This window comes from Agelaius tricolor, unplaced genomic scaffold (assembly GCF_023055355.1).
Source record: "Agelaius tricolor isolate 1412-34295 unplaced genomic scaffold, bAgeTri1.0.p SCAF_15, whole genome shotgun sequence".
NCBI classification, from domain to species: Eukaryota; Metazoa; Chordata; class Aves; order Passeriformes; family Icteridae; genus Agelaius; species Agelaius tricolor.
In genome coordinates, this window is record NW_027269275.1 from 3628705 (window position 1) to 3652011 (window position 23307).

Consider the following 23307-nt stretch of genomic DNA (forward strand, 5'->3'; position numbering starts at 1 on the left):
GAACTCACAGCAGTGAGACTGTTTTACTGATAAGAAATAATGAACACCTGAGTGTGAACATGAACGACCTCAAGTGCCTTCAATCCAGACCCAGAGAAACCCACAACTGGTACCCCCACATGAACCAGTCAGCCAAGGGATCCCAGATCAGACAATGTAGCAGAGCACTGTTGAAGCCAACATGAAGCAATAGCTAAGCAAGAGGACAGTTATAGCTAAAGAATACATCTGGCAGGATGGGCCTTATGGACTCACTGCAAACACACAGCGCTGTCCCTGATGCTTCAGCAAAACACTTCTGACTCCTGCACCTTTAAGTCAGCAATATCTATTGTAAAGGACACAAAACCAGGTATCTTGAGTAGAAACTTAAACCTTTCAGATGGGAAAAAAGGGCACTGATTAATAAGCTGGCATAAACAAGTGAACTTTTTATTTCATTAACTTTACAGATTGGCTTAAAGCCCCCAAAATTTTGCAAATAATGATTGCTCCTAGGGGACTATCTCTGTCTGGTTAGTTTATTTGTTTGTATGTACATTTGGTAACTAAGGTCAAAAGTTTTATAGCAGCAACTGTCTCTGAACTATTACTTGGCATTGATTTTTTAGCTGTGGCACTGAGACTTTTATGCAATATTGTTAATAATAGAAATGCACTTTGTTTTAGTTTTGACTAATTATAGATTTGCTTGATGCAGTATTTCATGTGCATGGGTAAAAGGTAATTGTTACAGCCTTATAAAATTTGAAGATTAAATTCTGCCTTTAATTACAAAGATATCACTGGTGATGCAGAGGATTCAGTGATGTCAGAATTCATTACAATTATGGTTTAGCCATGAGATTGGGCAAAATAGTGTCAAATCAGAGTGACTCAAATAGTGTCTCTACAACTTTAGAAATGACTGCTTGAGCCTGAGTTGAATAAGTACGACAGCAGCACAAATATGGATATTTCCAATATTGTATTTGTGCAATTCACACAAATATAGCTATTTCCAAGATGTAAAATTCAAATCACTAAATTTGATCAGTGCAAGCACTGACTAACCCAGCATCCACCCCTGTACTTACAAATTCAACTCTTATTCCACCCAGTCTCCAGACCCTTATAGGGTATTTGACACAACTTGCAGAAAGGAATTCTCTCCATGTAAATTTTTAAGGAAATATCCAATAATGAAATTTCAGCCTCCTTTGATTGTGTTCATAAATTGATATAACTACTTGGTATTATCTCTTGCTTTAGTTAAAGTATGCACACACAGGGCAAGCACTGTCTGTGACACCTGGGATCAGAGGTGATGACATTTATATAAGTGACCGATTCTTTACAAATACTGAATGCAGCAAAAGTGACAATTTGATGTTTTGTAGTAAATGTTCACCAATAACTAAGAAATAATATCTGCAGAAAGTGAAAGTATCATAACAGAAACACAGCTAAACTCTCTGTGCAAGGGATTTGCAGCTGGCATTGCAGACTTACTGATGTGCAGCTTTATTTAAAACATCCACTGAGAAGCTGAAAGAAAAATACTCTCTAACACTGAAGAAAACTGACATTTTCACCTTTAATATACACTGCAAAAAGAGACAACACCACAAGCATCTCCAACAAGGGACCTCTTTGAGCATGATCAACATCATCACCATGGCTTTCCATTATCCTTGAACACTTGCAAAAATTATGATGTTCAGGTTCCATCTTGAACTCCCATTCATCAGAGTGTTCAAATTTGTCCTTTTCCATTTTTTTCAAACTGCATTTTGGCAGAGGAGTACTGGTGGGTGGGGAGCTTTTGGAAAGATTCATTTTTTTAAAGTTTGGTCTTTTCAAACTGTTCTAAATACAGCAGTGGGGAATATGCCCTGAGGAGCAATGCTGTTGCACGTCTCTCAGGGGAGGGGTATTGACAATTAAATATTGTCAGTTCCTTATTCAGTGCAAGAGGAAAACAAGCATTTGTGTTTCAGGCTAATTCATGGAAGGCCTCTGGCCCAGCAGTGCTGAGTTCAGGGTGATGCTGTGGGGCCAGGAGGAGGGAAGCTGTCCATCAAGGCTTCCCAAGGGTGGTCTGCAGCTCTCTTGCAACACACAGACCTTTTGTAAGTGGCCTGAGCAGGATCTGGGGCTGTGCTCCTCAGACCCAGCTGGTTTTGAAGCTGTGGGGTCTCCTCCAGCAGCTCTGGGATGGGGTCAGTGTCTGGACATTGGGATCTGTCAGCCTTGGGGAGCCTGAGCCAGCCTGCCCCTCACGGCTGCCAGGCATTTTGGCAAATCTCACAGCTGGGATTTCAGGCTCCTGGCTACCTCCCCAAGCCTTCCTCTGACTCCACATGACAGCAAGAACCCTGTGCAGGAGCTGGCCCAAAGTGCAACAGTTCCAGACTCAAGATGAACTCCAAGCAGAAGCAGCACAGAGCACAACTCATGGTTCTAGAGGGGGACAACAAACCCCAATCCAGCCAGGGGCAGAGGTGATGGACAGAGAGATGGAGGAGATGTGCTCCAGCAGGAACACCAGCAGAGAATCTGGAAGAGAAAAATACCATCAATGGAGTCAGATAAGGAGTGAGAATGAAGAAAAGGGTTGAGGCAGCCTAACCAGCAATTGACAATGCTAATCCCCTGGTAGAATTTTCCTGAAAGCCTCCCTGTCCTCACACAGCAGCACACTACCTGCCTCCTTTGGCACAGAACCCCAGCCACCCCAAACAGTCTGCCAGAAGGAGAGTGCTCTGGAACAATGACCTTCCCTTCACTTTTGGGTGTCAACTCATTTACAAATCGGGTTTCTTCTTTTTTGTCTCTTTTTATGTCTGCCTGCACCAAAAATTCCCAGAAGGAGTCCACAGATAATGACAAAAGGAGTGAAGGTTTGCCAGGGGCCTGCCACAGGACAGGAGCTCTGCTGTGAGAAGCTCAATGCAGTTATGGGCTGTGAGATCTCAGGAGGAACAATGGCCTTGGTTACTCTCACCTGATGGAAATGTTCAAGGCCAGCTGGAAAGAAGGGCCTTTGGATCAGGCTTTATTTCTCAGTTTCCACACCTGATTGCTTGCAAAACCCCAATGCTCATTCAGCCCATGCCTAGAAAGATGTCAGAGATTGAGAGTTAATAACAAAACAGGGCTTGACATTCAGGACAGAAATTTTGAAAAACTTCATTTTCAATTAATTTAAAGAATAATGCATAAAGGGATATTTCTGCAAATTTGTGCTGATTTGGGCTGGGTTATGGGGGACTTCTAATGCATATATTCTATAAGACACCTTTTTTATATGGGTATCCATCTAAAAAGGATTCAAAAGATGCACAAATTGAAATGTTGGAAGGTCATTTCAGCCCTGAGAAAAAGCAACCATCTTCACACCTGCCAGTGTGTCACTGGATTCAGCAGATTTGCTCATATGCATTTGTAGGACTGATTTATTTGAGTACCCTTTCATAGGACATTACATTTATCATCTATGCAGCAAATATGATACAATGGATGCAGTCCCCTAAGAAGAATATGTAACAGACATGAAGCTGTGTCTCTATTTCCTCCTGTACTTCCTAGAAATGAATGCAATTACAAAGCAGTTTGGTGAGACACTGCTGATAACTCCTTTATATAAAGAGAAGTTACTGGCAGGACCTTATCACCTCCATCAGAAGAGTTCCTGGAAACAGGACAGTCCATGGCCAGAGATAACACAGCCTGAAATCTTCTGCACCTGCTGGGCTGCACCTTCTGCATCTGCCCTCTCACTCACTGTGAGTTGTGGTGAGGGGAAATAGTAATTTCTGTCCTGTACAGACCAACACACTCATTTCACACAGCAGCAGAGGTAGTGGTGATGGTTTCAGCCTGCTCAAACAGCATGAAGCCCTTCAAGAACTTGCCTTGGAGCCACGTGCTTTTCAGTGAAATCATAGAAACCCTGCAAGGAGAGGGCAACCTGTCTGTCTCTGGAAGTGAATTCCTAACATGCAAAAAAACCAGTTTATACCTGTTGCTCTGAGGACAAATGTTTTAGGCTGGGACCAGGACCTAATTAGTGATAATCACTCCTAATTCAAATTACAACAACTTTTTACTGTTTTATGTTCTTATTGGGAACCAGCACTAGGCATGTTTTATTGACAGCACCCAAAGAGGAGCTCTCTGGTTTAGTCCTGAGAGAAATATGTCTTTTATGCTCCTCTCTCCTTCCCTATTTCAAGCACACAAATGGCATAAGTCTTTCTCAGCAGCTGCTTCATCACCAAATTTTAGCTGAAGAAATCAGTTCTTTTAGTAGATCACTGTCCAGGATGGCAGCTGCCACACACCAAGGGCCATAATGGAGATGAAGACATGGCTCACACTCAGTTGCCTTTGGCCACCCTGCTTTACTTGAACTGCAATGAACTCAATGCCTTGAGGCACTTGCAGACCAAGCCCTGTGATATGAGGCCTGCTGTAAGAGCAGCTTTCAACCAAAAGTTAGGTGGTAAACAGGAGACATGAACCAAGTAGACAGTTTTGTATTTTAGTATTTGTATTGCTGCTTACTAGGCACTGTCAGTGCCCAACTTGGTGCTCAGAACAGGGCTGATTTAAAAATGAATTTTAGGAATGTAGGGAAATTGTGCCATGAACAGAAACACAGTTAAACTCACTCTTTAAATCTGGACACAAATAAATCAATCCCTGAATTTTACATCTGTTCAGCTCCAATGGCTGCCACTCTGCTGTTTTAATTGAGTGGAAAGTCAGGGCACTCCTTCTGTTCTAACATTTATTTTCTGCATCCTTGTTTTATTTTTAACAGCTTACAACAGAAAAAACATGTTATCTCATGACTGTCTAAAGCAAATAGCACATTGTGGTTTTGGGCTTGGACACTTGAACATGAAACTTCCCAGCAGCAAGTACTGTTCTCTCTGTAGGGCACTTCTGGTAAATCACCTCTCCTAGTGAGAAGTAAGGAAAACTGTCACCTAGTGAGAAAAAGAGCTGGTTCTTAGAGCCCTCCCAGCTGAGAAAACATGGGAAAATTACTTCAGATTGCAATTATTATACAAGAGAGAATGCTACACAGAAAGCAGCAGCTCTTATTGATTAACACTAACACTGGGATTTGGATAACTGGGATGCAGCCTGACCTGCCAGAGGCCACTGTGCCTCCCCAGCCAAGTCACCTCACTTTGATTTCCCAGTCTGTGAAAATGAGGGTGCTGTGGTTTATTTTTAGCATTTCAGCAACTGACATTCTGTACCTCGAATTCTTTAAATGGTAACATCACTTCCACTACTATGAAAAGTTGACTAAAACAACATTTCAAAATCCTTCTCTGTGTATTGTACTTACTGTTCACAAGTCTGGCTGTGGTTTGACTTTTGGCATCTGAAATTTGGTTTACTGTGGTTGTTTGACTTCAGTCAGAAATTGCTAATGAGCACAAATCTTCTGTATATTTGAATGGGTTGCATAATCAGTGCAAACCACCAGGGTAGCTTTAAACACTGCTCTATAACTTGTGCAGGTCCTGCTTATTGTGGCTACTCCTTTGAGTAGAATATTGTTAAGAGCCTGTAAAAGTTAACAAGTGCCTTTTTCAGGTGCAGCATTCATTCAGAGCTCTTAAGAAAAAATTCTGAATCTGGATTGTGAAGAATATGCATGTAAGATGTCAAAAACAGAATAAAACTTTTAAGAAAAATTGTACATTACATCCTTGGGGAAGACAACTTACAGCCACCCTCAGGCCTTGGGTTAGTTGTTCATTGTTGCCAGTTCAGTCAGAAGCTGGCAGGTCCAATTTTGTTACCAAAAACGACCAGAACCTGGCAAATTATTTTGGTGACAAAATTATCTTCTGCAAGACTTGTCCTGCCAATAGCTTGGGTTCTCTTAACAATATTTGATCCAAATTACATTAACATTAGAAACTCACCAAATAAAGCTGGTTTCTCTCTTCTTCATGTTAGAAACTCACCAAAGAGAGCTGGTTTGTCTCTTCTCACTTTTGCTGTGTTTGCTCAGTCTGCAGCCAGGGAGCTGCAGAACAGAGACCAAGGGGCTCCAGGGCAGCTGAGAGAGCAGGCACACACTGCAGGGAGAGAGGACAGGAGGGGAGGAACACATCATAGCACACAGACACAGAGGAAAATGGCCAGGGCTCAATGTAGCTCACTCTAGTGAAGTTAGCCCAGAAACACCAGGCACTGAGAGCCATCCCAGCACTACCCTGCCCACACTTGAACAGGGAAATGTCCATGGGTGTTCAACAGCCACAACACTGAGACAGCCTCCATAGGCTTGGACCCTCACTGTGCATGGGAAGAATGATTAATATAATGCTGAGAGCTGATGAAGATATTATAAAACCACTTTGCAGTGATAATCAAGAATCTTTATACTGCTGATGTGAATAATTAATTATTCATGAGGTCTCCTAAAGAAAAGCCTAAGGGTTAATTCACATGGGTTTGATCCCAAATTTTTGGCTTTAAAAATCTGGTCCTCTAGTAAAAGAACCAGAGGATCCCTGCTATTAGCAATACTGTGGTGCTGTGAGGAGGTAAGCAGGAGAACAACCTCATCCTGTGCAACTGAATGATGCTGGGAAATCGAACGGACTGCAAAGATGTTATGGACTTTCCCTCAAAGGACCATTGTGCTAATTCAGCTGAATTCACTGGAACTCAAGTCAAACTTCAGTCATTTTCCATCACCACCTATCCTCTTCTCCCACCTGGACCTTTCACATGTGTCCCAAAGGCAGGTTGCTCTTCAGTATCAGAGGTCTAGGATAAACACCTGCTACCTGGATCTCACTAGAACAGGACCAACCTATCCTGGGGAAAAGCATTCCACATATGGGGGCCACTTTAGCTCTAAAATCACACCAGTGAGGAGGCTTCAGTCACTGCAAACATCCTTCCTAACCATTATTTCCAACCATGGAACTGAGCAGCTTTCTTGCTGCCCAAGCTGTGGTGCCAGCTTATCTTTCAGCACTATTTCCTACTCTACCCTTCATCACTGCATCTAGACTCATGATTTTTCCCTTCCATAATTGATGTAATCCTACCAATGTCTAAGATGCTGATTTCAAATGTAATATCAGAGCTGTAGCAACAAATTTGCAGTAAAATGTGAAAATTAAGGAACTGCAAAGAGTTCCTTGAAAGTGTTCTGTGAAAAAGTGCATGCTGCTCTTAATTATTTCCATTATTTGCATACTTCTGTTACTGAAATCAGAACAAAGTCTTCCAGTAGAATCTGTTCAACTAAAGGACTCCTATGATTTCTGAAGTGATCATGGATTGCCTCTAAGCCACAGACACTCACAGGAGTTCTTGTGTCCAAGAGAGGACAAGACAAAAAAGGAGAACTGAAAATGGCTGACTGTAAGGATGGCTGTGCACTGCACTTCCTTATTCACACCAAAATAAACCAGAAAACATCATTAGCCATTTGCAAATGTAAATGGGACTGAGAGCAGCAGCAGGCATGCACACAAGTGCCTGCACTTCATTCATGCCCTCCAGTGCCCTCACAGCCCTGCCAAGGATTGCTGCACAACCCCAGCCCAGCCCTGCCTGCACAGCCTCCCTGAGCTTCCCATCCTCCTGCTGGTGTTCAGTCACTGCCTCTGCCATATCTCCTCTTCCAAGCCCAGCTAAAATGAAAGCTAATAGCACAACAGGTGATAAATCCAGGCCAGTATTTCCTGGTGATGTCGTGTGGCTCCAGTGTTGGTGCTCAGCCTTAGCCCCTGACCTGAGCCTGCTTTTGGGCACAGGTGAGCTTGCTCTGTTTGCAAGGAGAGCAAACAGAAGAGGAGTCATCCCAGTTTTTCTCCACTTCCAAGGACCCAGGAGCTCCCTGGATCTCAGCAATGGCTTGCTCAGAGCCACCTCACAGGTCTAAAATTCTAAATCCAAAAATAAAAATAAGAACAGCGCTGATTAAGCAATACTTAAAATGAAACTGGTTTTAAAGACAGATGAGTGAATGAGAGAAACAGTAATACATAAATGAAACTGGTTTTAAAGACAGATGAGTGAATGAGAGACACAGTGAACTCAGAAATTACCAAGTTTTCACAGAGGAAGTCCCACAGAAACGGCACTGGAGGGGGAATGCACTGGTACCCCCTGCCTTCAAGAGGTAGAACAGCACTTGTTTTAGGGGAGCAGGAATTAGAAGGGTGATGTGCACTGCTCCCAGCTTTGACAAAGAGATCACTGTGGTCCCTAAAGCAAAAACTACAGAATTCTGTAGTTCTGTGGATTCTGTGCAAACCCTGCATCTTTGTGCATTTTTTCCTGTAGGGTAAAACCTACTGACTTCATTGGAACTGCTGCACAATGAGTGAGGGTAGATCTAAACACAGAGAAGAAAAATCCTGTGTGCAGAATTTTAGTACCTGCATTTTCAATACAGATCTATGTTCTCACTCTTTTGATTGCCAATGAATATGGCAAGAAGGAGCTTGAAAGAGCATGGGTTTGCTTTTTCCTTCCAAATAGCTGAAGTTCCCTTCTCAAATTGCAGAATTTGAGCAATTAATATCACCAGCCAAAGCCTCTGTGGGAGGGAAGGGTCAACATGAAATATCTTATTTCCTGAAAAACAATGTTTCCCCTTTATAAAATTCTGGAAGAAAAGTCCTGGGGAAAAAATCTAGGCCATGCCACAAATCCTGCAGAAGAAGAATAGCCCAAAGATAAATTTGCCTTCTTCCCAAGACATACCCCTGAGCAGGAGTTCTTACACATGAACTGAGCTGTCAGACAGCACCACCATCAACAGAGCCAGCAGCACAGTGGAACTTGACTACATCTCCCAGTCCTGCTCTGCAGCTGAAGGTTTTTTCATGATCTTTTGCATTCATAGGAGAGAGCAACAGGCAGCTAAAAATAACACAGAGGAACAGAATAGAATAAAATATAAAAATTCTGAGGAACAGAATAGAATAAAATATAAAACAGTAATAATAAAGGTTTCAAGCTGTGGGAAAATCCAAATTGAATTATTTGTGTCTTCCTGAGAAGGAAAAAGGAACTTAAAATCCACCTGTTAAAGACACTTAGGGCCACAGGGGCTTTCTCTTCCTGACCTTACTTAACCTCAACTTTTTCATTATCTTGCTCAACTCTGAAATCATCTATTGTAATAAGGGGCAAAACAAACTCCTCTTCAGAGCTAAAGTCATGCAGAGGAAAATTATAGTTTCATTCCTTTGGAGAAACACGAACAGATTGTTATCTTGACACTGATTATGAGCAGCACCACGAGCACCAAGGACAGGACTGAGCATTTCCTCTACAACCCCACTGGAAGCCACACAGTCATCATCTACACATCCAAAGGAGGCTTAAAAAAGGGGAAAATGAGCATGGCCAGAGCAAGGGCTGGAGCACAGAACCATCTTATAGCTGGAAACAAAAAGCATCAACCCCAAAACCACTCACAAAGACACACTGGTCTTATTATGGCTTCAAAGCTGATTCAGTGAGTGCATTTAAAGTTACTTAAAATTCACCCAACATAATTTACTGTGGCAACCAAGTAGATGCAGGTTCACTGATTTGGGCTGTTTTGTGTGAAGGGTATCTAGGCTGTGTTACTGTGATGTTTTTTGAAAAATCCCTTGGCCAGGATTTCTTCTCCTGGGAAGATGAGAAGCCTCAGCTTCTCCACGTTTTGCTTCTCTAGAATGTAGTCTAGAGATTGTTTATCTAAACATGTGAATTGCTTTTAATTAATAGCCAATCACCATCAGCTGTGTTGGACTCTGAGGAGTCAGACATGAGCTTTCATTAGCATTCTTTTTCTAATCTTTTGATGTATCTTTTTTCTCTCTTTAGTATAGTTTTAGTATAATATGATATGATATAATGTAATGTAATGTAATGTAATATAATATAATATAATATAGTATAATATGATATACTATGATATAATACGATATAATACGATATAATATAATATAATATAATGTAATGTAATGTAATATAATATAAAATAATATAATATAGTATAATATCAACCTTCTGAGAAACGTAGAGTCAAATTCTCATCTCTCATCTCATGCTCACAACACCACAAGGCAGGGAAAGAGGAAAGAGAAGGGTGTTATATCCATGCAGCAAATAGGACTTTTGAGTCTGACTTGGATGAGGCTGTCATGCTCTCAGAGAGGTTTGTTTCCCTTCTCTGCCTGCTTCCTCTGACTCCCCTGCAGCATCTCTGTGCACAGCTCAGGGTGGGCAAAGGGGCATTCTTATTTGGATATTATTATTTGGATAACATGGCTGTTCTTGTCCCATACAGCCAGGTGCAGATACAACATCTCCTCTGGAGCAGCTGGGGATAGGAAATGTACAGAGTAGTCTGCATTAGCCTCAGATTCTAACACTTCATTCAACTTTCATAAACTGTCTGGAAAGAGCCTTGAGGGTGCACTGCATCTGGACAGTGCCAACAGCAGGAGATGGGGCCTGGCAGAGGATGTGGGGATGATGGGGCTGCTGGAGATGCTGACACAAGTTGCAGGACAGGGGCAGGGGGGTCCTACCTGTGCTTGCCATGTCCTGGGTGTGCAGGATGAGGGCTCTGCATGGTGGGTGCTGTGTGCCCCAAGCCCTCAGTGGAGCCTGTGAGGCCATGAACTCCTCAGCTGCCCAGGGCTCTGAGCAGCATCAGAGCAGAGGGCAAGAGGGGCCACACCTGAGAGATGTGAAATCTTGGGCCTGTAGCAGGAGGGGGGTGTGCTCTTGGGCTTTGCAAGGACAGCAGACCAGATTTAGTTTGCCACCAGCTGTGTGGTTTAATCTGGAGCTTTAAGACAGATCAGTGTCCCCCTGGCACAGCTGGATAACCTGGGCTCAAGCTGAACACTGCTGCCCAAGGCACAGCAGCAATGTGCTTAAGGCAGCTCTGTGTGTCAGGAAATAGTGAGATCCCAACTTTTTCTCTGTTTGTCCTCCTTTTCCCCTTTGCCCCCAGAAACTGAGCCAGTTTTGGTACATTAGATTTATCAAGATAGCAGCCAGCAGTGTTGTCCCCAGCCATGTCTGCTGCCAAGGGGAATTTGCTTCTAAAAGCAGCCCAAAGCCCTCTGGGGGTTGCTCAGAGCATGCAGAGCCTCTGCAGCATCTCCAAACCACAGAGCAGGTGGGTCAAGCTCCTGCTCTGCTCCCCTCACACCCCTGCCAGACCCAGCTGTCCCCATTAGCAAAGCAGCAAGGCTGTGCACAGCTAAACCTGCTTGTCAAAAGAAATTAAAATTACCCCTCTCCACAGTACAGAAAGCAGGCAGTAGTGAGCCCTGCTTTGTCAAGAAAAGAGCTGAAATCAATGTAAACTCATAAAAAGCAGCCAAAGCTGGCCTGTACCACACTTCTCTAGGAGCTCTGGCCTCCTCTAAAGGGCATGTGTAAAAGGCAGAGCTGAGTGAATCACCACTGTCAGGGCTTTGGGAACCTATCCCTTTTATTCCACACCTCCTTGCAAATCTCCTCTGAAGGATTAGGCTCTTTCCCAACCATTGGAAAATCCAGTTCCAGATGCCTGACCTACATGCACAGGCCCAGTCATTATAGGGAGTGGGGGGGACATCACATTTATTTCTCAATTGATTGAAAGACCAAATGAAACTTTGAATCAGGCAAATCCCTTTGTTTCCTCACACTCCACTCCCTTTGCTTTGGGGAGCTCCAACATGTTGGGAGGGGAGATGACATTTGGCAACAGCAAAGAGGAGCGTGCAGGAGAAGAAATGGGGAAGTCCACCCCCCAAAAAATTGCTGTAAAATCTGACACTGAGAGATAGGCTGGTGGAACTGGGAGGAAGTGGAAAATCCTCATGCCAGGAAGGCTCTATTTGCCAGTGAAGGAGCAGAAAAGGGGGTTCCTGCTGGCAGATGTCTCCTGCACACTGGTAATTCTGTGTTATCTCTTCCTGCTGAGTGCCCCATGGGAGGATGATTTAGCCAGCCCATGGCCTCTCCACTTTCATGGAGATTTTTGGAGACTTTCACTTTTTCACTTTCACTGCCCCCTTGGAAGAGCTCACTCATTTTCAGCCTGGGTATTTTACCCTGGCAGAGGTGGTGAGGGTTCCTGCAGCCCCTGCAAGGCCACAGCAAGGGCACAGAGGGGTGGCCCATGGTTTGAGAGGCCACAATGGCCACTGGTCATGGTTACAGCAGCCCCAAGGCAGGGCAATCTCTGCTCTAATATTGCTCTAATCACTGCTGGGGCCAGCTTGTAACCTGGCCTCAGAGCAGAGAGCTACAATTAATTGGCTGCAGCTCCCTGTAGGACCCAGGCACAGCTCAGATCCTTTGCAGTTTGACTTGAGGCTAACACTTATCTCAGTCTAAAGCTGCTGTAATTAGGTCTTTTTGCCAGTGCAAATCAGCACCATTAGTGGTGCATGTTAAATAGAAAAGATATGAGGATGAAAGTATGTGAATTTCTCTGTTCTGACCACTGGTCTGGCAAATTTTGGTTGCCTGTTTACTTTGCTATGGTATGAAGGCCCTGCCTCAGTGAGGAACCTACAGAACTGGGGCCACACATAAATCAAACCCATGCAATGCAGAAAAAGTACAGTGCATTTCTTCCATAAAGGTAACAGTAAATAATCTACTAAGTTAATGGTTCACTGATGCAACTCAGCTCAAGAGGTGGAAAAAACCAGGAAGGTTTTATCTATGACCCTTGGCTTGGGCCTGAGATAACAGCTTTAACTGAAGGGCAAAGGTTAACTGTAAAATGTTAGCTGCATTACTATAGCTTACAAGTCACATTCTGGTGAGTTTTTTGGTCAAAATGAAGACAATTTCTTTAGTTATGGCAACACAGCCTTAAAAGGTGATTGCAGATCAGTATTTGTCAGAGTTTCTCCAGAGTATCATGGAAGAAGAAGGCAGGAGTAGGTAGAAAGAGAAGCTTTGGGGAAGGGGGAAAACTTCACATTTGCTTAAAAAGTATAAAGAGAATCAATAGTCAGGAGAATTCTCATTGATGGAAGTAGCATCCCTTTAGACAGAGCTAAGCATGGTAAAATTCATGTTTTAAATGAGTTCTCATTGATGGAAGTAGCATCCCTTTAGGCAGAGCTAAACCTGGTAAAATTCATGTTTTGAAAGGTGTGCCAGGGCACAGCTTCCATATGGGCTTGGTATCATCCTACCAGGCAGAGCATAAGCAAAGAAGCAAGGAAAAATTAGGCAAATACTGGGAACTCTTCAAGCAAACGTTGCTCTAGGTAGCACAAAAATGTAAACTGGCCTCAGTCCAGTGCCAGCCATCCAAAATGCAGCCAGGGGAAAATACAGACATTTGCCAGCTGGAAATCTAACCCAGCATAAGTGTGGAGGGAGCTGCCATGGCTGTGTGTGCCTGACAGCTGCTGACACCTTGGTGCATGCTGAGGGGATGGAAACTGCCCCTCCTGGCTGCCACACTCTGCAGGACCCTGCTCTTCACTGCTGTTAGAATTACCAGTGATGAACCAGTCAGCCTGCACAGAAATAGTGTGAAAATAAATTGGCAGTGAGGGCAGCATGGGAGACCAACAAGCACCAAAAAAAGAAAAAAAAAATTAAAGCAGTCAGTCTCCACTGAAAGGAATTTTCCTGTGGTTTTTCTGGCATTGTCTTTTGGAAAACACTGGGAGTTTACTACCCTTTCAGCTTCTGGAGTTCTCACAAAACCTCTAAACCAGGTCTTTATTTATAATAGGAATTTTGAAACTATTTTTTGCATTCTTTTAGACTCATTCAATTCTTGACCCCAATTTTATTGAATAATGTGGTTACGACTAACATAAATATAGTTCTATTATAAATCAGGACATGCTTGCCCAGAGACAGCCCTTTTTCTCTTCCCCCTGTTCATGTCCTGCAGCTGTCCAAATGGATCCCCCTGCTCCTGGAACCTGCAGCACAGGGTCCCTGCCCAGCTGCTGGGGGCAGAGGGGATGGGCTGCAGGCACCTCTCCCTCTGTGTGCTCCAGGGTACACAGGGATGCTTAGGATGAAGATCATGTTCCTGTGAGGGGTATTCACTGTCCCTGTCAGGGATGGGGCTGTCTGTGTCACTTTGATAAAGATTCAGCAGCTGGCTGGCTGAGTCCTTGAGGCACAGCTCAGTCTTGACTTAACTGGAGCCAACATCTAATTGCATCTCTGTGCAGTGAATAAATGGTTCCAGGAATGCAACTATAGCTGAGTATTCCAGGCTTTCCACAGAGGGAAGATTGTTAAAAAGACAGAAATTGTCATCAGATATCAGTGATACCACATTTGATTAGCATAGGAAATCAAATCTTTACTGATATTATCTGCTGGTGAATGCTGATCTTAACTGTCATGCTGCTCTGGCACATTAGGTGTCAACACCAGGACAGCTAGGGGAATTAGGAGCTCAACAAAGCCCTTTCATAATTCTGTCCTCCCCACCAAACAAAAGACTTGTCAGAAAGATTTTGCAATGAATTACACAAATAGCAAGGGCAGCAAACTGATGGAGAAAAATAGGACTCAGCCACCTTTACAGAACTGATTTCTCACCATGTTCCTTGTAATTATTTTTTCATCCTTTACCTCCTACTACCAGTTTATCAAAATACCCCAAAGTTGTTCCAGAACAAGAGGATCAGCTCAGCTTCTGACATTTTCAGACTACCCTGGAATCCAAAAGAACCAAACTGCTCCCAAGAAAACCCATTCCCACCCCAGCTCCCAGTTTACTGGATGTCACCAAAGGTAATTTTGGTAAAGTAAAGAAACACCAGGATCCAACATCCACCTGCACTCAACAGTTGAGGAGCTGCTTCTTCAAATCTGTTCCATCTGCTCCTGCTCAAGTCAGCAGCACAGCACAATGTCCTGAGAAGAGAATCTTGGACATCTCATGTAAGAACTTTAAAAATACAAATGAATTTTCAAATGATACTGAAACACCACCAAGTGTCTGAACTGTCATTAGCAAATATCAATCAGGTTAGGAAGAGAGCTTAGTCTTCTGCCTACCATGAGATCTAGAACTCAAATTTCACTATTTGTACCAATTTCTCACATGTCTACACACTTTTTGCCACTAGCTGAGATATATAATAGCAGAGTAAGTTCCTGATGAACCTATTCAATTATGAGTCACATCAGGACTGAATTTAAAGTTGTATCGTGTTAATTTTAATACGATCAGGAAATTCTCTGTTTGATTCAACAAAACTTAGTCTAACAACATGTTTGACAGAACTCACTGCCTGGGGACAAACAAGACCCTAATTGTCAAAGTCCCAGCTGCTTTTGGTCTGAATTGCCCTGCTAGTGTGCCTGATCTGGGCACAGGTAAGCTCTGGATCTGTGCAGCAGAGTCACAGGAGCTGCCTCCATCTCCCCTACACTGTGCCAGCAAATCAGGACCCTCAGAGCCCCCTGCAGAGGGGCCTCCTACAGAACATGGCCAGCTTCTTACTGCCTTCAGCCCCCCTTCAATAACAGCTCAGAGGCCACAATTCACCCAGAAGGACAGGGGGGAAGGGAAACAAGTTGATTTCCCTTCTGTGATTGTGGGACATTCCTATTACCCCACTGACAGTGGAGGAAGGGCTTTCTCAACATTTTCGGGAGCCACTGTTCAAATTTGCACTGAATCATTACAGAGTGACTGAGCCAGAAAGAGAGTATTTCTCAGATTAAAGCTAAAAATGCTAAAAAGGTGAGGTGACCTACAGAATATATCAACTCCTGTCTCAGCTGCACCCACAGCTTTAGGACTTTAGCTAAGGATCAATAATTAAGAAGTGCACTACCAAAAAATGTCCACTTACCCTGGTCTATGCCTGTGTGGTAATTATGGCTCCTCTGTGCATATTCCCTGTTCATTGATGTTGAATTTAGAGATTATTTAATCAGCTGCAGGTTCTGATTCACTGACAGAAGAGGGGCTATTCCATGAATAGCACCACTGAGACCAACTGGACTTTCAGTTACACTGCCAGACTCTATTCCTTTTTCTCATCAAAAGGTTAACTGGGAGTAAAATACTAGATGATTATTTTTATCCGCTTAGGGTTTGTTTCAAAATACCTCCATGCTTCCAGAACACTGAGTTTAGAAAGCTCACCCATTAGCTTGCAGAACATTGGCATGAAGTGAAAGTTTGCAGCTCCACGTGATGCCGGAAACGCTGCAATGCAGGCTGAATGCTGTATCATAGTTTGGCAATGGGATTCACATTCTAAAACAGAACTGACAGAAACTGAGAAGAAGTTCTCCTACAACATGCCAAAGAATTAGGAGAATTTCTATGAAGTTTGCAGACAGCTGCTTGCCAGCCTTTGGTTATTATCCTGGGCTGGAGCAGCAGGGGAAAGGCTGGAGAGAGAAAGCCATCCTTGGACACTTTGTAGTAAGTCACGCTGGTGAAGATTACTTACTTACTTACTTACTACTTTGTAGTAAGTCATGCTGGTGAAGATCTTATCATAGTGTGAAATCCACCTCGTGGTGCCCGGGGAAGCCTGCACTCATTCTCAGTGCCAGGATCCAGTTTCACACTTTGTGCTGAAGGGTTACCTGCACTAACACTGAGCCAACAGTGACCCTGAGATTAGTTCTGTTGGTTTGAGCATGGTGTTAATAATGCCAGGATTTGTGGGTTCCATCCCTGCCCGGCTCATTCGCTCAAGAGCTGGACTCGATGATCCTTGTGGGATCAGAAAGTTCTGTGATTCAGTGAAAAAACCCAAACCAGCATCATGTTTGGTTTCAAGGTGCACTGAGTGAGGGCTGCTGCTGCAAGGGGTGGGTCTGATCATGTCACCTCTTCCCTTGTGCAAGCCCTAATCCCTGTGAGACTGCACAGAGTGATGTGGGAGCCCACTCCCATAAAACCAGCCCAAGGTGTCAGCTGCCCTGTGCCCTGCACACGCCCCAGCAGCACAGGTGCTGAGCACAGCTGGGGCAGCAGAGCCAGCTGGGCACCTCTGTCAGGAGGAGCACACCTGGCTGAGCTCAGGCAGGGATGGTGCTGCAGGCTGAGAATCTCTGCTGTCACCCCAGGCAACCCCAGGCAGTGCTGAGCTGATACCCATGGCGCTCATATCTGATGTACAAGGGTTCAAATGGAAAATTAGGTTGCTATGATATGCCATTGTGAAATTCTCTCCAATGTTTCATAAACAAACATTTGCATATTGGACACCTTTTAACATTTCTTCAGACACCCATGTTGAGCAAAGTGGATACATATGTTTTCTTTGTACGGTTTCCAAACACAGTTGCCTCAACTCTCATTTCAGTGTCACTGGGAACATAAGCTAGGTAAAAGACCTTAAGACAGGGCCCTTTGGGCAAAAGAATATTGCAAATTATTCATCCAAAAGATCTCCTATAATGCAATTTAATGTTTTGCAACAGCAGGCATTTCACATGTATCAATACTCCTGTACTGATGGTACAAACCCATCACTCATGCACAAGCCCATCCAAACAGGAGCTGGCAAAGGACCTCAGTTGCCCCCAGATCCTGTCATGCAAGCATCATTGGGACCACCAGACTTTTTGACTCCAGCTCTGTGCAGGACTGTGGTGCCCTTTCAGAGTTTCTGTGGTGCCCTTTGCTAGAAACACATGGGACCCTGTACAGTTCATATGTCAAGGGCAACAGAATTGTCTCATTCCCAATTTTTATATTTAGTTCCTCATTTTGTAACCCATGGATTCTGTGAGGAGGGACCAGAGAAAGATTTGTATGATTCTAGGTCATTGCTATCCATATATATATATATAGTGATTTAGGTTACCAGAGGAATATGCATTGGGTACTTAGCTCAAGTAATGGCAAACTGGTGCATAAATCCATGGTGGAAAATAATGAGGAGGTTGCTCAGGGCTTGGCAGCTGGAGCACAAACCTTGGATCAACTACAGAGGTGTAAATCCTACTGCAGTGACTGAAAGAGACTCACCTGGGAAAATTTACCCCCAAATTGTCTCTTGCAAAAGCAAATTAAACATGCAAGCAGAAACAGTACATTAGATTTTTTTTTCCTACTTCCCTAGAATAATTCTATTGATATGGCACCAGATCCTCTTCTCTGGATGCAGAGAGTGATTCTGCTCCTCCCATTTGAAGCTGGCAGTTAGCTCTGGCCTTACACCCACCTAACAGCAAGATTTGCTCTGCAGCCTTTGCTGAAATGTGACTGCCCTTCCTCCATACCCTTCCTTCTCCTGTGCTGATGCTGACCACAAGGAAAGCCACAATGATAAAGCTATTTTCTCTTATTAGCCCATTTTTGTAAACAGTACTGAATGCATGAGCACAGCTCCTTGGTGTGAGTTAAGGAATGGAAATCTCCACTCTGAGTTGAAGGCTTCTTGAATAAATTTATGTTTCTTTAACTTGAAAGGGGAATGTTACCTAGGTAAAGTCTAGAAAAATCTTTGCAAAATGAAAGGGAATTTAAGGGGAAAATAACACAGAATCAGCTCCTAATTGTTCCTATAATTATATTGTTTTTATTTTTTGCTACTTCAACTGAGCATTTTTTTTGTTTTCCTTCTCCTTTTATTTACTTCATTGAGATACTAACACTCAGATACAATATTAAAATATATCAAAAGCATCTAGAAAGTAGGCCTGACTCATTAGACTGAGTAAATCTAACATATTTTCCAAATTATACTGATATAGTCTAATTTTAAACCATTTTAATGTAATTTTAAAATGTTTCATATTTGGACAGAAACAAAAGCAGCTAGCAATGACAGAAAGGAGAAAATTATTTTGAGAAATACACTGTGAATGGCAAGCAACTAAATATCTATTATAATGAAACCAAATGGATTTTAAATAACTCAGCTAAACTGTTTATGTATTTTTAAATAAAAATAATTAACCATCTTACAAAACCAACACCTTAAATTCAATGTACTTACAGAGGCTCTTGAGTAGAAAAGCTTTCTACTGCTCTGGCTTGGGGAAGCAGCATACACAAAAGAAATTCTTCCCTCTAAAACCACACACTAACAAATGTGTTTTCTTCACATAGTGCTCTGCAAAAATTATTAGCTGTCCTAAATAGAGATTAAAAAAAAAAATAGGAAAAAAAAGAGAAAAGCAAGAATACAGCAATCCTTTACCTCTCACTGTCATATTTTGGACAGATTATCAGATGAGCTGTTCTTACTAAATGGAAAAATGGAGATGTTTTCAGAGATGCCTCTAATGGAAGCAATAAGAAGCAATCCTCATAAAATGGCTGGAGGTTTTGTCCTGAAAAAGGTACACTAAGAACAAATATATCTCTATTTGGCCTTTCCACAGAAAATTACAGTAACCGGGACAAACCAAAAAGATTGAAAAGCAAGGTATGTTCAATTGAGAATAAGAAAATTAATCTGGAAATCTGGAAACTGCTTAACCATGTCTCAAATGCAGGCAAATGTCCTGGCTAGGCTGCATCTCCCATCAAGTACCTGTGTCTCTCCTCTGTGCATGGATGAGGATTTGGTCACAGGAAATCCCCATTGCAGGGCACCAGATGTGAAATAAAACCCTCACTGCAGGGCGCCAGGTGTGAAATAGCCCAGCTGGGGACACTGTCCTCTTGCCACAGGTGTGCTCACAAGAGCCTCCTCCTCAATTCCTGCTGCTAAAACACCCAGTCTTGATCAGGCATTTTAGAAGTTTTTTGGGTTTAGTAGGCACAAAAAGCACTTTTCAGGTACCTATAGAAGATAGCTGTGAAAAAAGAAAAAGCTTTTGTGAAAGAAAAGGTTTTTGTGGATATTAGTGCATCAATGCAGCTACAGCCAGAGGAAATCTCTGTGAAAGACAACTGGCACACACAAGACAAACAAACCTTGAGCACCTAAGCCCCTTTTGGCCCACAGCAGCAGGACTTGGGTGGTATGTGATGAAGAACTCTGTCCTGAGGTAAGACAGGACAGAATCTCAGCAGAGCCACCCTCTGGGGTGCCACCAGCAGCCCAGCACAGTGCCATGGCCATGCTTACTCACACCTTGGGGGGCAGGTGCAGCCTGGCCCTGCTTTGCAGAGCCACTGCTGTGTCCTGCACATGGGGCTGCTGGGTCACTGCAGAGAGAGGGGGACAGGTCTGCTGCAGGACGGACACTCACAGGAGAGACTCTGATCTGAATTAGGAATTAATCAGTAACAGATAGTCCATGTAGAAAACGGAGGTGAGAGATATTTCAGTTAAAATCAGCAGCAAAACTGGCAGTACCTCAGAGTGTGATCCCTAGTGATGCTGGGCTAGAACACCATCTTGCTAAAACCCACAGGCAGTAAGAGCAGTTATGTTGGGTAGCTGCCCATCAGGATCAGTGAGGACCCCAGTCCTACAAGGAGATCTGCAATGACTTGGCTGCTTTTGAAGGCAGTAAAGAAACAGAAAGAGTCTCTTTGCAAGACCAGGGCTAGAGAGGTTACATGTACAGAGCACTCAGCTCTCCCTGTCTCCTTTCCACAAAAAGCTGTGATGGAGAAAGTTACCCAGCTCTGTAAAAGCTCCCTGGTGGAGGTTTCAGCAGTCAGTCTGCTGGATATTTGCAGGGAAGCCATAACCTCCTGCTGCCCATAATTCTTGTCTCTCTATTAATCTCTTAGCCCCTGCTCAGGAAGGTGAGTGCATCACTGCTGTGCAGCCTGCTGCTGCTGGAGGGGCTGAACAGCCTCAGTGTGCCCAGAGTGCAGTAATCCCACAGGGCAAAGGTGGAACTGATGCCTTGTAAGGCTGACCTAGAGCAGAGACTAGACAGAGCTAAAGAATAAAGTAGGGATTTATTAAGAAGCCTCAATAGATCCACCTTGGGCAGCACAACCCAAAATGGTCCCAAAATGCACGAGCGCTCCCAGGGTCTCTCCCTGGGATCAGTTCTGCTCCATTTGCATCTTGCAGTTCATTGTCCCATTCCAGCTTTAGCCCCTGCAGTCCCATCCTTGTTTTTCTCTCTCCAGCCCACGGTGTTTGTGCTCCTGGGCTGAGATTTGGGTCATTTGTCCTTGGTGCCCAGCTGGAGCAGGAATTGTTTTGTCTCCCTGCTCTGTGCACAGAGCTCAGCATCCCCTGATGTGAAGCCCAGACCCACATACTAAAGCAGCACAGAATCTGAAAAATAGAAAAGCTCAAACCTGAGGCATCAGAAGCACAGTGTGAGGTGTCTCTCACCAGAGGCTCCCCAGGTTGGTTGCAGCTGACACGTGTCTGTCTGTCCTTTTCTCAGGGCTGCCAGCTGCAGCCACCATGAGGCTCAGTGCCAGCTCTGCCAGCAAGGACAGCACAGCTCTGCAGCACACTCACATCCTAAACACACATTGTGCACAGCCTCTGCCCCCAGCACCAGGCAGTTTCTGGTGCTACCTCCAGTAGTGTAAATGATAAACAGCTTCTGGCACAAGCGTAGTCTCAATTTTAGCAGCACAAAACCAAACTTGTACCAGGAGATGGTTTTAGTTGTTCAAATTTGTGGTAATTCCAACATGTAACTCCAAAATTACTGTGGTGTGCACAATAAAAATTTAGGAAAAAACAAATCAAAGGGTTAAAGAGTCACAGAGTTACAATTGATGAGATACTGGCATTGTGTGGTGTGGGTTTTTTTCTTCTGGATTCTGCCAAAACCAACCTATAACCACAGCATTCAATTTTTCAAGTGTATGTGCCCGAGGCAAGGCAAATTTTTTGCACCTACACAGATGGGCTTTTTCCAGGCATGTATGTGGCTGTTGTGAGTGCTATTATCCTTCATTAAAAGTGATAGATCTTCAAGATAAAGAGGCACAAATTACCATTCCCCAGCTGAGGCTGATCTATTACGTAAGTAGTCACTCCATTTCTATAGCTCAGCTTTATAAACATAAATGTTCTTTCTCAGTGTCTCTCATCACATTATAATTTCTCTTTACCTGGAATCCCTTCTAGTTTTTCAGAAACCAAAACAGTTTCTCTTACTAAATACTAGCCAAGTAGCAAAAAGACATGCATTAAACTGTGGAGTGTTAGTTCAACAAAATCCAACTTAGTTCCACACCAGGAAGTTTTTCCTCAGAAAATACTCCAGGTGTAATTACACACTCATGCAAGTTTGTTTTTCAGTAAAGACAAAGCAGAATTTTCCTTCATAGAGAAAAAGTCAGTGGTCACTTGTTGTGAGAAAGCTTGCCTGAAGTGATGATAGGTCAGCTGAATATACCAAAATGTGGGGACACATCAGAATGAACCACAATTATTTTTTTTAAAGAACAAACCATATTGTCAGGCATTAAACACCTAATCAGAATTTCACAGAAGTGGTAGTATTTGTTCAATGAGCTCACTTTTACTTTTTGTGTTCAGCTAAGCTCTCAATCAGCTCCTTCCTTGATTTGTTGGCTGGGCTGAAAGCTTCAAGCACAGCTACTTAAATGTGCAGCTTTTTTATGTGTGCCCCAACATGCAGCAGAGAGTCTGAATCCCTGTGAATGGAACCAATGCAATGGCTGGAATGGCTGCCCAGGGAGGTGGGGGAGTCCCCATCCCTGGGTGTGTTTAACAAAGCCTGGATGTGGCACTGGGTGCCAGGGTTTGGTTGAGGGGTTGGGGCTGGGCTGGACTCCATGGTCTTGAAGGTTTCTTCCAACCCAGTGATTCTGTGAATTCTGTGAATGCAGTGAAAGATGACAAACAGGAAAACACAAGATACCATTTCTACAAATAATCTTAAGATACCATTAAGTATCTTAAGATTATTTGTAGAAAGACTGCCCTAGCTCTTCTGTATCTATGCACATGGTGGCAACCTCTGGTTGAAGGTTTGGCATTTGGAGGATGCTCATGTGGAGCAGACACACAGGTAACTGCTGCACACCCACCCTCAGGGTCCAAAGGACACTCAGTTCTGGCTCTGCCTCCAAATGTTCATGTCCAAATCCATGGCAAAGGCTGATTCTCAGAGCCCTGGCTGGGTTTGCCATGTAGGGAATTAGGGCTGGCCTCAAAAGAGACACTTCATTTCCAGCAAAATAATTTCAGTGTTTGAAATTTGCCTTCAACACCATACAAAATAAAACTAAAACCTTCAAATATGCTGGGAGACCAAGCCCTGAATCCTCAACTCCATAGTCAGCAGGTTCAAGTCCCTACTCTGAACCAGGAAAACACTCACTTGAATCTGGATCTCCCACATCTCAGATGAGTGTCCTAACCACTAAGCTTGGGTGGAGCTCTTCCTCTTGCTTTACCCCACCCTGGATCTGATGACACTTTTACAGGAACAGATATATTTGTA

The 23307-nt window shown here is 43.5% G+C and overlaps 1 long non-coding RNA gene across 3 annotated transcripts in view; it reads right to left on the minus strand.

Annotated features, from left to right (window-relative positions):
* Nucleotides 1–419: 419 nt before the first annotated feature.
* LOC139596196 (uncharacterized) overlaps nucleotides 420–23307 on the minus strand; it is a 91802-nt gene continuing 68914 nt past the window's right edge. For all 3 annotated transcript variants that reach the window (XR_011681272.1, XR_011681271.1, XR_011681270.1), the window contains exons 4-6: nucleotides 5934–6089; nucleotides 2987–3097; nucleotides 420–2538 (exon numbers count right to left, since the gene is read on the minus strand). This is a non-coding gene — a long non-coding RNA (uncharacterized lncRNA). The remainder of the gene's footprint in view (nucleotides 2539–2986; nucleotides 3098–5933; nucleotides 6090–23307) is intronic.